Raw genomic sequence first — 11,263 nt, forward strand, 5'->3', positions numbered from 1 at the left:
TAGGTTTAGGTTTAGCTTGAGGGATTTGAGAATACCTTAAGGTTTAGGTTTAGGAAATCGGGTTCGGGTTCGAGATCGAGTTTACGTTTGGGTTTTAAGTTTAGGTTTATGCTATAGGATTAGGTTATAGGTTATAAGTGTAGGTTATAGGTTTAGGTTATAGGTTATAGCATTAGGTTATATGTTTAGGTTTAGGTTAAGGTTAAGGTTTAGGTTATAGGTTTTGGGATTTGAGAATAGGTTTAGGTTATAAGTATAGGTTTAGGTTTAGGTTTTATGTTTAGGTTAAGGTTTAGGGAATTGAGTTTAGGTTATAGGTTATAAGTGTAGGTTATAGGTTTTGGGATTTGAGAATAGGTTTAAGTTATAAGTATAGGTTTAGGTTAGGGTTAGGTTAAGGTTTAGGGAATTGAGTTTAGGTTATAGGTTTTTGGTTAAGGTTTAGGTTATAGTTATAGGTTTTGGGATTTAAGAATAGGTTTAGGTTATAAGTATAGGTTTAGGTTAAGTTATAGGTTAAGGTTTAGGGAATTAAGTTTAGGTTATAGGTTCAGGTTATAGGTTATAGATTTAGGTTAAGGTTTAGGTTTAGGTTATAGGTTTAGGTTTAGGTTATAGGTTTTGGGATTTGAGAATAGGTTTAGGGTTATAAGTATAGATTTAGGTTAGGTTGTAGGTTACAGTTTAGGGAATTGAATTTAGGTTATAGGTTTATGTTATAAGTTATAGGTTATAGGTTTAGGTTAAGGTTTAGGTTGTAGTTATAGGTTTTGAGATTTGAGAATAGGTTTAGGTTATAAGTTAAGGGTGTGGTCCCTGCAAATACAGATATAAACATGGCCTGTCCAAATGGTCAGGCCACTCCAATGTTGTCAATAGGAAATGGACAGCTTCATCATGGTCATAACAGCGGTTCCCACCTTCTAGGGACCCCCATTCAACATCCGGATAGTTCTGACGCACATCCTAGTCTGCTCCATCAATTTCGAGCAAATACTAATATAAACACGGCCTGTCCAAATGGTCAGGCCACTCCAATGCTGTCAATAGGAAATGGACAGCTTCATCATTGTCATAACAGCAGTTCCAACCTTCCAGGGACCCCCACTTAACATCCGGATAGCTCCGACGCACATCCGGGTCTTCTCATTTAAATAAATTGGATTATCAAGATCATTTAAATAAAATCAGGTCCAATCAACAATCTGACCTGGAGGATTTTGTTAGCATTGTTGACGGCACCTCGAACCTTGTTTAAATCCATGTTGCAATCTGTGGCCATTGATGCTATCTGTCTTTCTATGAAGTTGGCGACGATTTCTACATCAAACTCGGTGAAAGCAGCCCTAATGATAAAGAACATTTCTTTACATGAATTCTTTATCTCTCTCTTTTAATTTTTTAATATTCCATTACAATAATAACTACCTGAAATCATGACGTTTTCTCAAGATAGAAGTCCAATCCATCCCAACTTGTGCACCTGTTAGGACAAGCAATTCAAACAACATCCTGCAACACATTTAAATGCCTAATCAGTCTCACTCCAGTCTTATATATTGAATGCCTAATGTACAGTCTCTTGAATTGGTGCAAACCATACCTAAATTGAGTGTAATGAATCAAAGAACGAAGAAATTCGACATGTAACTACATACAAGAAAGATAAAGGATATGCATATTTGGAGTGATGTTATTCTCACATTGCTGTGAGAGAGTAGGGTTTCATCATATATATTGATCAACCTATGAAATTTTATGATCATATGAAGCTGAGGCATGCATGCAAACCAAAAAAGGCACCCCATAATCTAAAACAAGCATTTAAAGCTTGGTTACAAAGGTTAGAGAATACTTTCTTCAAGTGATTTTATTTTCCCTTTTACTAATACATGCACTTCTATGAAGAAATATATAAATGAAACTTTTTGTTGACATAGATAATTTGATCATCACAAGTGTTGTAGGATATGTGAAAATTTTGAAAAATCTCTCTCAAAATTTTAAGATAAAGGACTTTAAAGACCTTTAATACTTTTTAGGTAAGAGTGCTATCAATTTTGATCCTTTGAAAGAAGTTCATTGTTAGCTTGGTTGTAAAGTTTGGTTTATTGTGAAACAAAACCAATTGCGACCCCACTGGAAGGGCTCAAAAGCTAAGGATGATAGATAGCTACTGATGGATGCAAGTGCTTTGAGAAATGGTTGATAGGATAGTATATTAATCATTAATCATCCAAATTTGGCATGTCCAATTGAAGTCATCACTTAGTTCATGTAAGACCTGAGGACACCACATATAAATACAATACAACAGATCTTCAAATATGTGACAACAGCCATCAACAAAATCATATATTACAAGTAGCTACTGCTGTTTAACAAACAAAGCAATTTCTCTCAAACAAGCATAATAAGATGCCTCACAACCAAAACATTAATAAATAAATTAATGAATGACAACGATCATAGCACATACTAGATCAACTATCTATTCATATATTGGGCAATATTGTATGTGCATTCGCCCAAAACTAACCAATCTAATCGACATTCAGATCATGTTATGAGATCAATGCACTGCCAAAAACAAAATCAAACTGACTAATAAATGCTTTGAGCAATGCATTTTTAAAATAATAATTTATGGAATCAAGAGTGGAAAAACTCACAAAACCGAATCCCCTACTCAAATCCTTCACCATTGAGCATCACTTTTGTTGAACTTATTTTGCCGGAAGTACCAAAAAGTTAACATAATTCGTTGTCATCAACTGAGTCAACAAGGTTTTTTCATGTACACGTTCAAACCCTACAGACTACACTATGGTTAAGATTACGACTTCACCATAAGTTTGACAACAGTCACAAATCCATACAAAAAGAAATTACCTAAAACTTTAGAAACTGTTGGCTATGCCTTACCTTGAATAGGCAACTTAGCATCTGCTCTCGTTCAGCCTTCTTTTGAGCCCTTCCTACATGGAGATTCTTTGATCCTGGCCAACAAACAAAGATCCTGCTATAAGTATTCATTTGAACAAATGATCCTGCAATTTAGACAAATAGAAATAACTACAATGAGCATAACTTACCTAGTTGTGCACCATTCATGGCCCACATAACCTTCTTAGCATCTTTTGGCAACTAGAAGCTAACAAACCCAAAGCCCTGAGATTTGCCATAATCATCCTCATTACAATAGCACTGATTATCTTCCCAAATACAGAGAACTTTTCCCATAGGCAATCATCAGTCAACCCATTTTCCAGATTCTTTACATATAGATCAGGGAATTTAGGTTCTTCACAGGCTAATTGCTTCTCAGTCTTCTTGAAAACCCAAATGCTATCATGCAAACCAAAACCTATTTTAGAAAGATAAATGAGGGAAAATCTTCAAGCCCAGTTCAAATAGGAAAAATAGAATAAAATTAAAAAATATAGAATCTCGTCATTGGTACCACACCCGGATTCATAGCTTTAATTGTAAGTGTAAATGTTGTACTTGTGACATACCCTTGCTGTAACTGGGAAAGTGAAAAATAATTTTTTGCTTGTTGCAGGTGATCAAGGCACCGCTTTTTCTTACCTTCACATCTAAAGTCATTTGTTTTAATTTGTAGGTGAATGAATGTGTGTGAGAGAAGGTTAATAAAGCATCTTAGTTCATGAGTTACACAGAAAACAAGTTAAATTAGATAAAAGAAGAAAAGAAAAAAAAATCAAAGACCACCAGTGAATTGATTGCTGTACCATTTGAATTAGTTTCCAGCATCCAATTCTCCGAGGCAATCATTCTTGAAGCTGAAGCTCAAGGGAACCTGTTAAAGAAAGAAACATTAAAATTTTGAAATCTATGGGAGAAAGAAGTGTGCCAACTCCCAAGACTGAAGTATTCCAGTAGTCTAGCAAGCATGACATCAACAGTTTTGGTTTCACATAGGTGGGCCCTTACGTACATTGTCATAGTGGTCTTTAAGGCATTGACATATCATTGTAATGTCCCAAAAGAACATTCCCTACTAATGGATGGAACACCAACATCAAATCTGAAGCTTTCAGGCCATGCAACATCCATGAATTAGGCAAAATAACCAGGACCAACACAAATGGTTGAGATGAATGGTTAGTGCAATTTTCAGGCCATGCAACATCAGCATGTGGATGAGTTAACGAAATTCAGAAAATTTTGCAAAAAATGAACAGTAGCCTGGCTTATGAAAAGAAAGATGATAACAAGGGGCTGAATTAATCTATAATAAAATGTGATTATCAGCTTATTTCCAAAACTTACGTATTTTCTCCAGTTTGATAGACAAGGTGATTTGCTTGCAAGCAGAAGCACCCAATTTTCTTTGAAATAGATTCATTAATGAATTGCTGCACATGAATAAAATTTCAGATTTAGATGTTCTCATCATAGGCATTGTCCAGACCCTTTCATGAGCTTGTCATTTCTAAGCTTGATCTTAAAACAGTCAACAGTTTCATAAGCTGGATTGCTGGTGGAACATAAACATCCATGAATCAGGCAAAATAATCAAAACATTTATAGCCTAACAGACATCAAACTTCCAAACTGATTATGAACTTCAGAATATTGATTATGGCAGGCAACCCAAGCAGGATATTTTGATGCCTATAAAATGAAAAAAAAAAAATCTTCTGTGGTATTTTCCCAAGAGGTATTTGCAAGCTCCTTTGCATGCTAAGGAGCTTAGCTCTACAATAGTATCCTAACAAAGAAACAGCATGACATTGTAGATGGTCTCGTGCAATCCATGTAAATAACAGCTCAAGCTGCTTTCTCACAAATAGTTTCATAGGTTGTAAGTAACATGAACAATATATATATATATATATATATATATATATATATATATATATATATATATGTATGTATGTATGTATGTATGTATATACACACACACACACACACACACACACACACACACACACTAACAAGTTATTTTAAATCAATACACACACACACACACACATTCGAGGCATTTGATTGCTAGCTAATTAGACAAAAAACCAAATTTAGACTAAACAAAAAATATTTAGGACTGCTACCCCACTTCCAAGAAAAAGATCCAGACATGTTAGTAACAAACATGTCTAGATTGTTGTAGTGTTTTGCATTGGATTATATGATTTCGGTATTTAAGTGAGTTAACTTTACTAGAAAAGTAAAGATTTGGGAGCTTCTTGTTTCTTTATTCATTTTTCCATGTACCTTATGCTTTGCATCCTTTTCCCTTAATAAAACTACGAAAAGAAAGAAACAACATGAAATAAGCAGCAAGTTCACATTAGATTTACAATGCACTAAAGTCACTCCATCACATTTCAAAAGAAAATATGTTCTCATCATAACCATTCACGCAAACAATAGAACAAGTAACTCGAAAAGGGTCTCAGTTGTTAACAAGCGTCCCACGAAAATGTTCAATTCTACAATTTTGATGCTTATTCAAACTTAAAGATCTCGTCAAAATCTGGGATGAAAAGAGAACTTACGAGGCAATTAGCATGCAGGTAACACCAAGCAGCTGGAGCTTTTGTCTTTCAATGTAGTTTTGAGAGAGAAACTAGTCAATGAAATATATCATGAGGTAAAGTGTATCTGGAACAAGCTTATACTCCTCAGAAAATATTGATAACTAAACCTACTAGCAGCTTTGAAAATATTGCTTGCATAAAATAGGATGTCATTGACTCCACTTAGTTGCTGCAATACTAGTAACCCAATTCCTACTTGCAGGATACTATGAAAATTACGTTCTGACATTTACTCACTTATGGGAAAATAACAGTGTGTATAAAAAAAAATTATATATATAAAAAAAAAACTGGGCAAGCTACAATACCATTAGAGGAAACCAGTATCTTCTTTGCTTGAGATCAGAAAATCAAATGGCTATTCTCCTGCTTGTGGAAGCTACAGATCTCTGCATGAAGCAAATTCAAAATTGATCATAGCTTTAAGGTTACCAACATATGAATTACAAGTCATCCACAAGCTTTTCATTTAATACACATTCATCATCAATAAATGAGCAGCTCTAAAAGTACTGTGCAATAATAGAAGAATGGCTTGATGGACCTAGAAAAAGAGGGCAAAAAAGAAAAATAAAAAAATAAAAGAACTGAAGGCAGTTCAAATCCACACCTTGATTTCATTCACTTCAAAAGAAATGTCAGTATCAAATCCCCATAGTATACTTGCAAAGAAGCTTCGAACTCGTCCGTCACACCCATTTTGGCCTAGACACTGAATCCCAACACTTGTTAAGAAGGTGTTTACTAATAAGACTCACCAGCAACCGGGGGATTCAGTGATGAAAAACAGACTGGGTATCAAATTCGTACAGGGTAATATTCCTGCATTACTTTTTTAGATATCCTTCAATCCCACAATGGTTACATGGGACATCCAACAGGCCCTAAACTTGTCAAACGAGCCAGAAAGTATAGCTGCAAGCCTGCAGCAAAAGTTTTTGTTTTGCACCCACAGTTAATTTGTTTCAAACACCTTGTAAATTTCATGGAACTTCCAGGACCCATTTCTCATTTCCATCTCACATAAAAATACAATATACAGGGATTGTAAACTTGAGAGCCAAAATTCTGTTTTTATTTACAGTTTGTGAGGCCTAAATCCAATGGCTGCCAAAAAAATGCTCACATTACAATCCAAGCACCTAAAATATTTCGAATCATAAGCTAAGAATAAAGCCACATACATCACAATGCAATATTGTTCTCAAAGAATGGTCTTGAGAACTTCATGAAAATTTACGACATGCATCATATATTGTGCTGTGAACAAGAAGACCGATTCAAGAAATAGCGACACGTGGTCATATCATCATTCAAGACCATCATCTCCCGATCAACAAATCCAAGATGATTTCTTTTCCCTTTCCAAATTATTAGTTTTTATGTTATGGCAATTTAAGCAATAAAGAGGTACCTTCCTCATCTGCTTATGCTGATTACTACCTTGTTGACAATACCAACATTGGAAATTTTAAAAAAATAAAATAATAATCCATTTATACTTCAGCAAAGCATAGACTACTCAACACCCAAAAGAAAAAAAAAACTCACATTGCAAAAGGCCATCACAAGATCCTTCTTCCTGGAAGTAAAACTATAGTATAACAGTAATTACATATAAGAGGGTGTGCTAGTGAAGCAAGAGTATCCATAACTTCGCTAATGACCGAATAACCAAACCACAAATGAATCATGTTGGAGTTTATCCATACAAGCAATACTAATGAAATATATTCACCTAATGCCCTGAATAAGAATGTGGTGAAAATCCAATGGTAGAAATAATGCAGTATATGCCTAAAGACTGTAAATATACTGTTATGGTTGAGATGATAATTAAAGATGAGTGCTTGCAGTTCAAGTTCCACCTGTTGGATAATTGAGAAGGTCCAATTTTGGGTTCTGGCAATCAGCTGTTGATTCCATCATGTTAGAGTACATGGCATTAAAAAATGCATCAAAGGGAGTTTATGAATGTATGTTGGTGCAAAAGCATGAGATTCATCATTCATGTAACCAGATGTTTCAAATACTTACCATATTCAAATCCCACCATTCTGATAGCATTAACAATTAAAAAGGAAAAATAAAAGAATTTTTTTTAATGAAAAGAAAAGAAAGGAGAATGTGGTTACAAGAAAACCCTTTGGATTGACGACAAAGACGAGATGGCGAGATGAGTTGTGAGCCGTCCGATCGGAAGAAGAGAGATCGATGGTGGAGGATTTCTCTGATCGGAGAAAAGAGGGATTTGGCAGCACAACTTGTATTCCATAAATCTCTGATCGGAGAAAAGAGGGCCGGGCGCGCGCGCGTGAGAGAGAGAGAGGGTTTCGGAGAGGGGTGGGCGCGCGAGAGAGGTTCGAGGGATTTGGGTTTTGGGAGGGGTAGGTGGGCGGGCTGGCGGGTGTGGGATTTGGGTTTTGGGAGGGACTTAATTTTTATGAAACGGATTGGCTACTCCCCCTGCCACCAACCATTGGCTGGTGGTCGGTGCTCTGTGGGCCCCACTATGATGTGTGTGTTTCATCCATTTTGTCCATCAATTGTTATAGATCATTTTATGGTATAAAAGAAAAAATGAATTACATATCAATCTCAAGTGGACCACATTACAGGAAACAGTGTTTAATGAACGTTGACCATTAAAAACGTTATGGGGCCATAAAAGTTTTGGATCAAGCTGATATTTATTTTTTCCCTTCAACTGGGTATTTATGACCTAATCAACAGATTGGATGTCAAATAAACAGTACATTAGGCCTTAGGAGGATTTTAATAGTGGATATCTAATCATTATATTTTTCTTGTGGTGTGGTCCACCTATGATTTATATCCCTATAATTTTTTTTTTGTAAATTACTAAAATGATCTGTAAAAATGGATGAACGGAATGGATGAAACACATACACAATGGTGGGCCCCACGGAGCACCGACCACCAACCATGGGATGTGTCAAGGGGAGTAGCCAATCCGTCTCTTAGTTTTTAAGTCTTGTGGGGCCCACTGTGATGTATGTTATTTATCCACTCCGTCCATTCATTTTAACGAATTATTTTAACAGTTGATCTAAAAAAGGAGTCAGATCTGTGTGTCCCACCATGATTTATGTATTATATCAACACCATCCATTCATTTGGAGAAATCATTTTATGGGATGATCAAAAGAACGAGTCAGATCCAAATCTCAAGTGGCCCCACCATTGAAAACAATGGGGACAGTGACACCCACTGTTGAGACTTTCCCAGGGCCACTATGATGTTTATTTGAGATCTAACCTGTTAATAAGTTAAAAATCAAATATCTACTTGATCAAAGACTTTTGTAGCCCTCTGAAGTTTTTTATTAGTAAGCATTCAATTCCCACAAATTTTTTTTTTTAATTTTTTTGTGGTGGATCAACTTGAGATTTTGATCTACCTCATTCTTTGACCCATGCCCTGAAATGATCTATATAGATGAATTTTTGTGGTGGACATTATTGTAGAACTATATAGGCCCCACCTAAATGACTACAGCTGTGACCCCTATTTCCTGTGCTGTGGTCCACCAAAGTCTCCTATCTGCCTCCTTTTTGGTATCATAACCTAGAATGATCTATCAAAATAGATGGACAGAGTGGAGGTGTAAGATTTACACGTGGTTTGGCAAGTGACCCGAACACTAGCAGTTCACAAGTCAAAGCTCTATAAGCTACGATGATGTATGTGTTTTATCCACATCGTCCATCCATTTTTCTATATAAAGTTAGGGCATAAGCTCAAAAATGAGTTAGATTAAAATCTCAAGTGGACTACACCACAGGAAAACAATGACGATCGAACGTCAACATTTAAAAACTTCTCATGGTCTACTGTAATGTTTATTTCTCATCCAACTTGTTGATAACATCACAAGCATGGATGAAAGGAAAACACATATTGACATGATCCATAATTTTTGTGGCCCCAAAAAGTTTTCATAATTTTCCAGAGATTTGGATTTGCCCTAATTTTGCCTCATTGGCTAAAATAAGTTGGCAAAATGGATGGACAAGGTAAATAAGACACATGCATCGTGGTAGGGCCCACATAGCTTTGACACCAGCTAGCCGGTTAGCCTTGGGTGCACTAGTCAAACCGCCTATTGATTTCTGGCAAACATCAAGTACGTCCTAGTCAAGGATTGCGTACTGAGTAACCCAGTTAGATTACCGTACTGATTAAACCCTATTGAGCCCACTTTGAATGTGTGTGTCTTGTCGACACTGTCCATCTGGTACTTCAGCTCATTTTAGTACTTGAGCCCAAAATTGAAGTATATAAAAAGTTCAAGTAGACCACACCACAGGAAACAACAAGGAAAATGATGTCCACCATTGAAACCTTCCTAATGCCCACAGTGATGTTTATTTGTTATCCAACCTATTCACAAGTTCACAAAGACGTGGATGAAGGTGTTCTACTTGATTTAAAACTTTCGTGGGCCTTAAGAATATTTCAACGGTAGGTGTTCAATTGACATTGCATACTAGGGTGTAGTCTACTTGAGCTTTATTTATGCTTTTGATCTTGTGCTCATGCCCTAAAAGTTCTTGGTAAAATGGATAGATGGTGTTGATAAGCTAAATAAATTTCGCTGCCCTCAGAGTTAGGTAATAGTGTACGGAGTTAGTACGCATTTAACTTCTTTTGTTTGGATAGTCGCGCTGTAAGCGGACTACATAACATACCGTTCATCCATATTTCGAGATAATTTTATAGAATTATCCAGAAAATGGATCACATCTAAAGATTAAATGGACCACACTACAAATAAGGGGAACGGATTGACTCCTCCCCCAGACACCATCCAATGGCTAGTGGTTGGTGCTTTGTGGGCCCCACCATGATGTATTCATTTCATCCATGTCATCCATCTATTTTTACAGATCATTTTATGGTATGAGACCAAAAATGAGATATATCCAAATCTTAAGTGGACCACATTACAGGAAACGGTGTTGAATGAGCGTCAACCATTAAAAACATTTTGGGGGCCATAAAAGTTTTGGATCGAGATGATTTTTGTTTTTCCCCCTCATCTAGGCCCATATGACCTGCTAAAACAGATTAGATGCCAAATAAACAGTACAGTGGGCCTTAGGAGGATTTTAACGATGGATATTCAATCATTATTGTTTTCATGTGGTGTGGTCCACCTGAGATTTATATACCTCTCATTTTTGGGCCCTACCATGATGTATGTTTTGTATCCACACCTTCCATCCATCTGGAGAGATCATTAGGGCAATATCCAAAGAACGAGTTAAATCCAAAGCTCCAGTGGAGCCCACCTTAGTTTTGGATGTGGCTCATCTAGGTGGCATACACATAATGGATCGGCTGGGTTTGTGAACCACATATCGGTGGGCCCAAAAAATAATTATGAATGTTTTAATGGAGGGTAACCCCTCTCAACTTTTGTATGTGGTGTGGCCCACACAAGTCAAAGATTGACTTGATTTTTAATCCCTGGGCCCACCATGGAATGGTGCATCTGATTGATGGGGTAGATGATTGACGTGCATCATGGTGGGGCCCACACAACTCGACCTCATGGGGAGTTCCCATACGCTCGACCGTATAGAACATTTTCCCTTTCTTCAAACCCTACCCCACCTCACCCCACCCGCACGGCTGCCTAGCTCCCTTTCCCTTTCTCCTTTTTCTTCTC

At 36.6% G+C, this 11,263-nt stretch overlaps 1 long non-coding RNA gene across 3 annotated transcripts; it reads right to left on the minus strand.

The window, feature by feature from the left end:
* Window positions 1-1,149: 1,149 nt before the first annotated feature.
* Window positions 1,150-4,806, minus strand: LOC131253397 (uncharacterized). Of its 3 annotated transcripts, none has more exons than XR_009175146.1 (6): window positions 4,297-4,806; window positions 3,962-4,051; window positions 3,756-3,823; window positions 3,096-3,348; window positions 2,926-2,999; window positions 2,660-2,812 (listed from the first exon to the last, which is right to left on the minus strand). It is a non-coding gene; the product is annotated as an uncharacterized LOC131253397 (long non-coding RNA). The 3 variants fall into 3 exon arrangements; XR_009175144.1 differs by having other exon boundaries at window positions 3,519-3,823; XR_009175145.1 differs by lacking the exons at window positions 2,660-2,812; window positions 2,926-2,999; window positions 3,096-3,348 and adding exons at window positions 1,150-1,346; window positions 1,429-1,512.
* Between the last annotated feature and the right edge of the window lie 6,457 nt (window positions 4,807-11,263).

This window comes from Magnolia sinica, chromosome 8, assembly GCF_029962835.1.
Source record: "Magnolia sinica isolate HGM2019 chromosome 8, MsV1, whole genome shotgun sequence".
Taxonomy (NCBI): domain Eukaryota; kingdom Viridiplantae; phylum Streptophyta; class Magnoliopsida; order Magnoliales; family Magnoliaceae; genus Magnolia; species Magnolia sinica.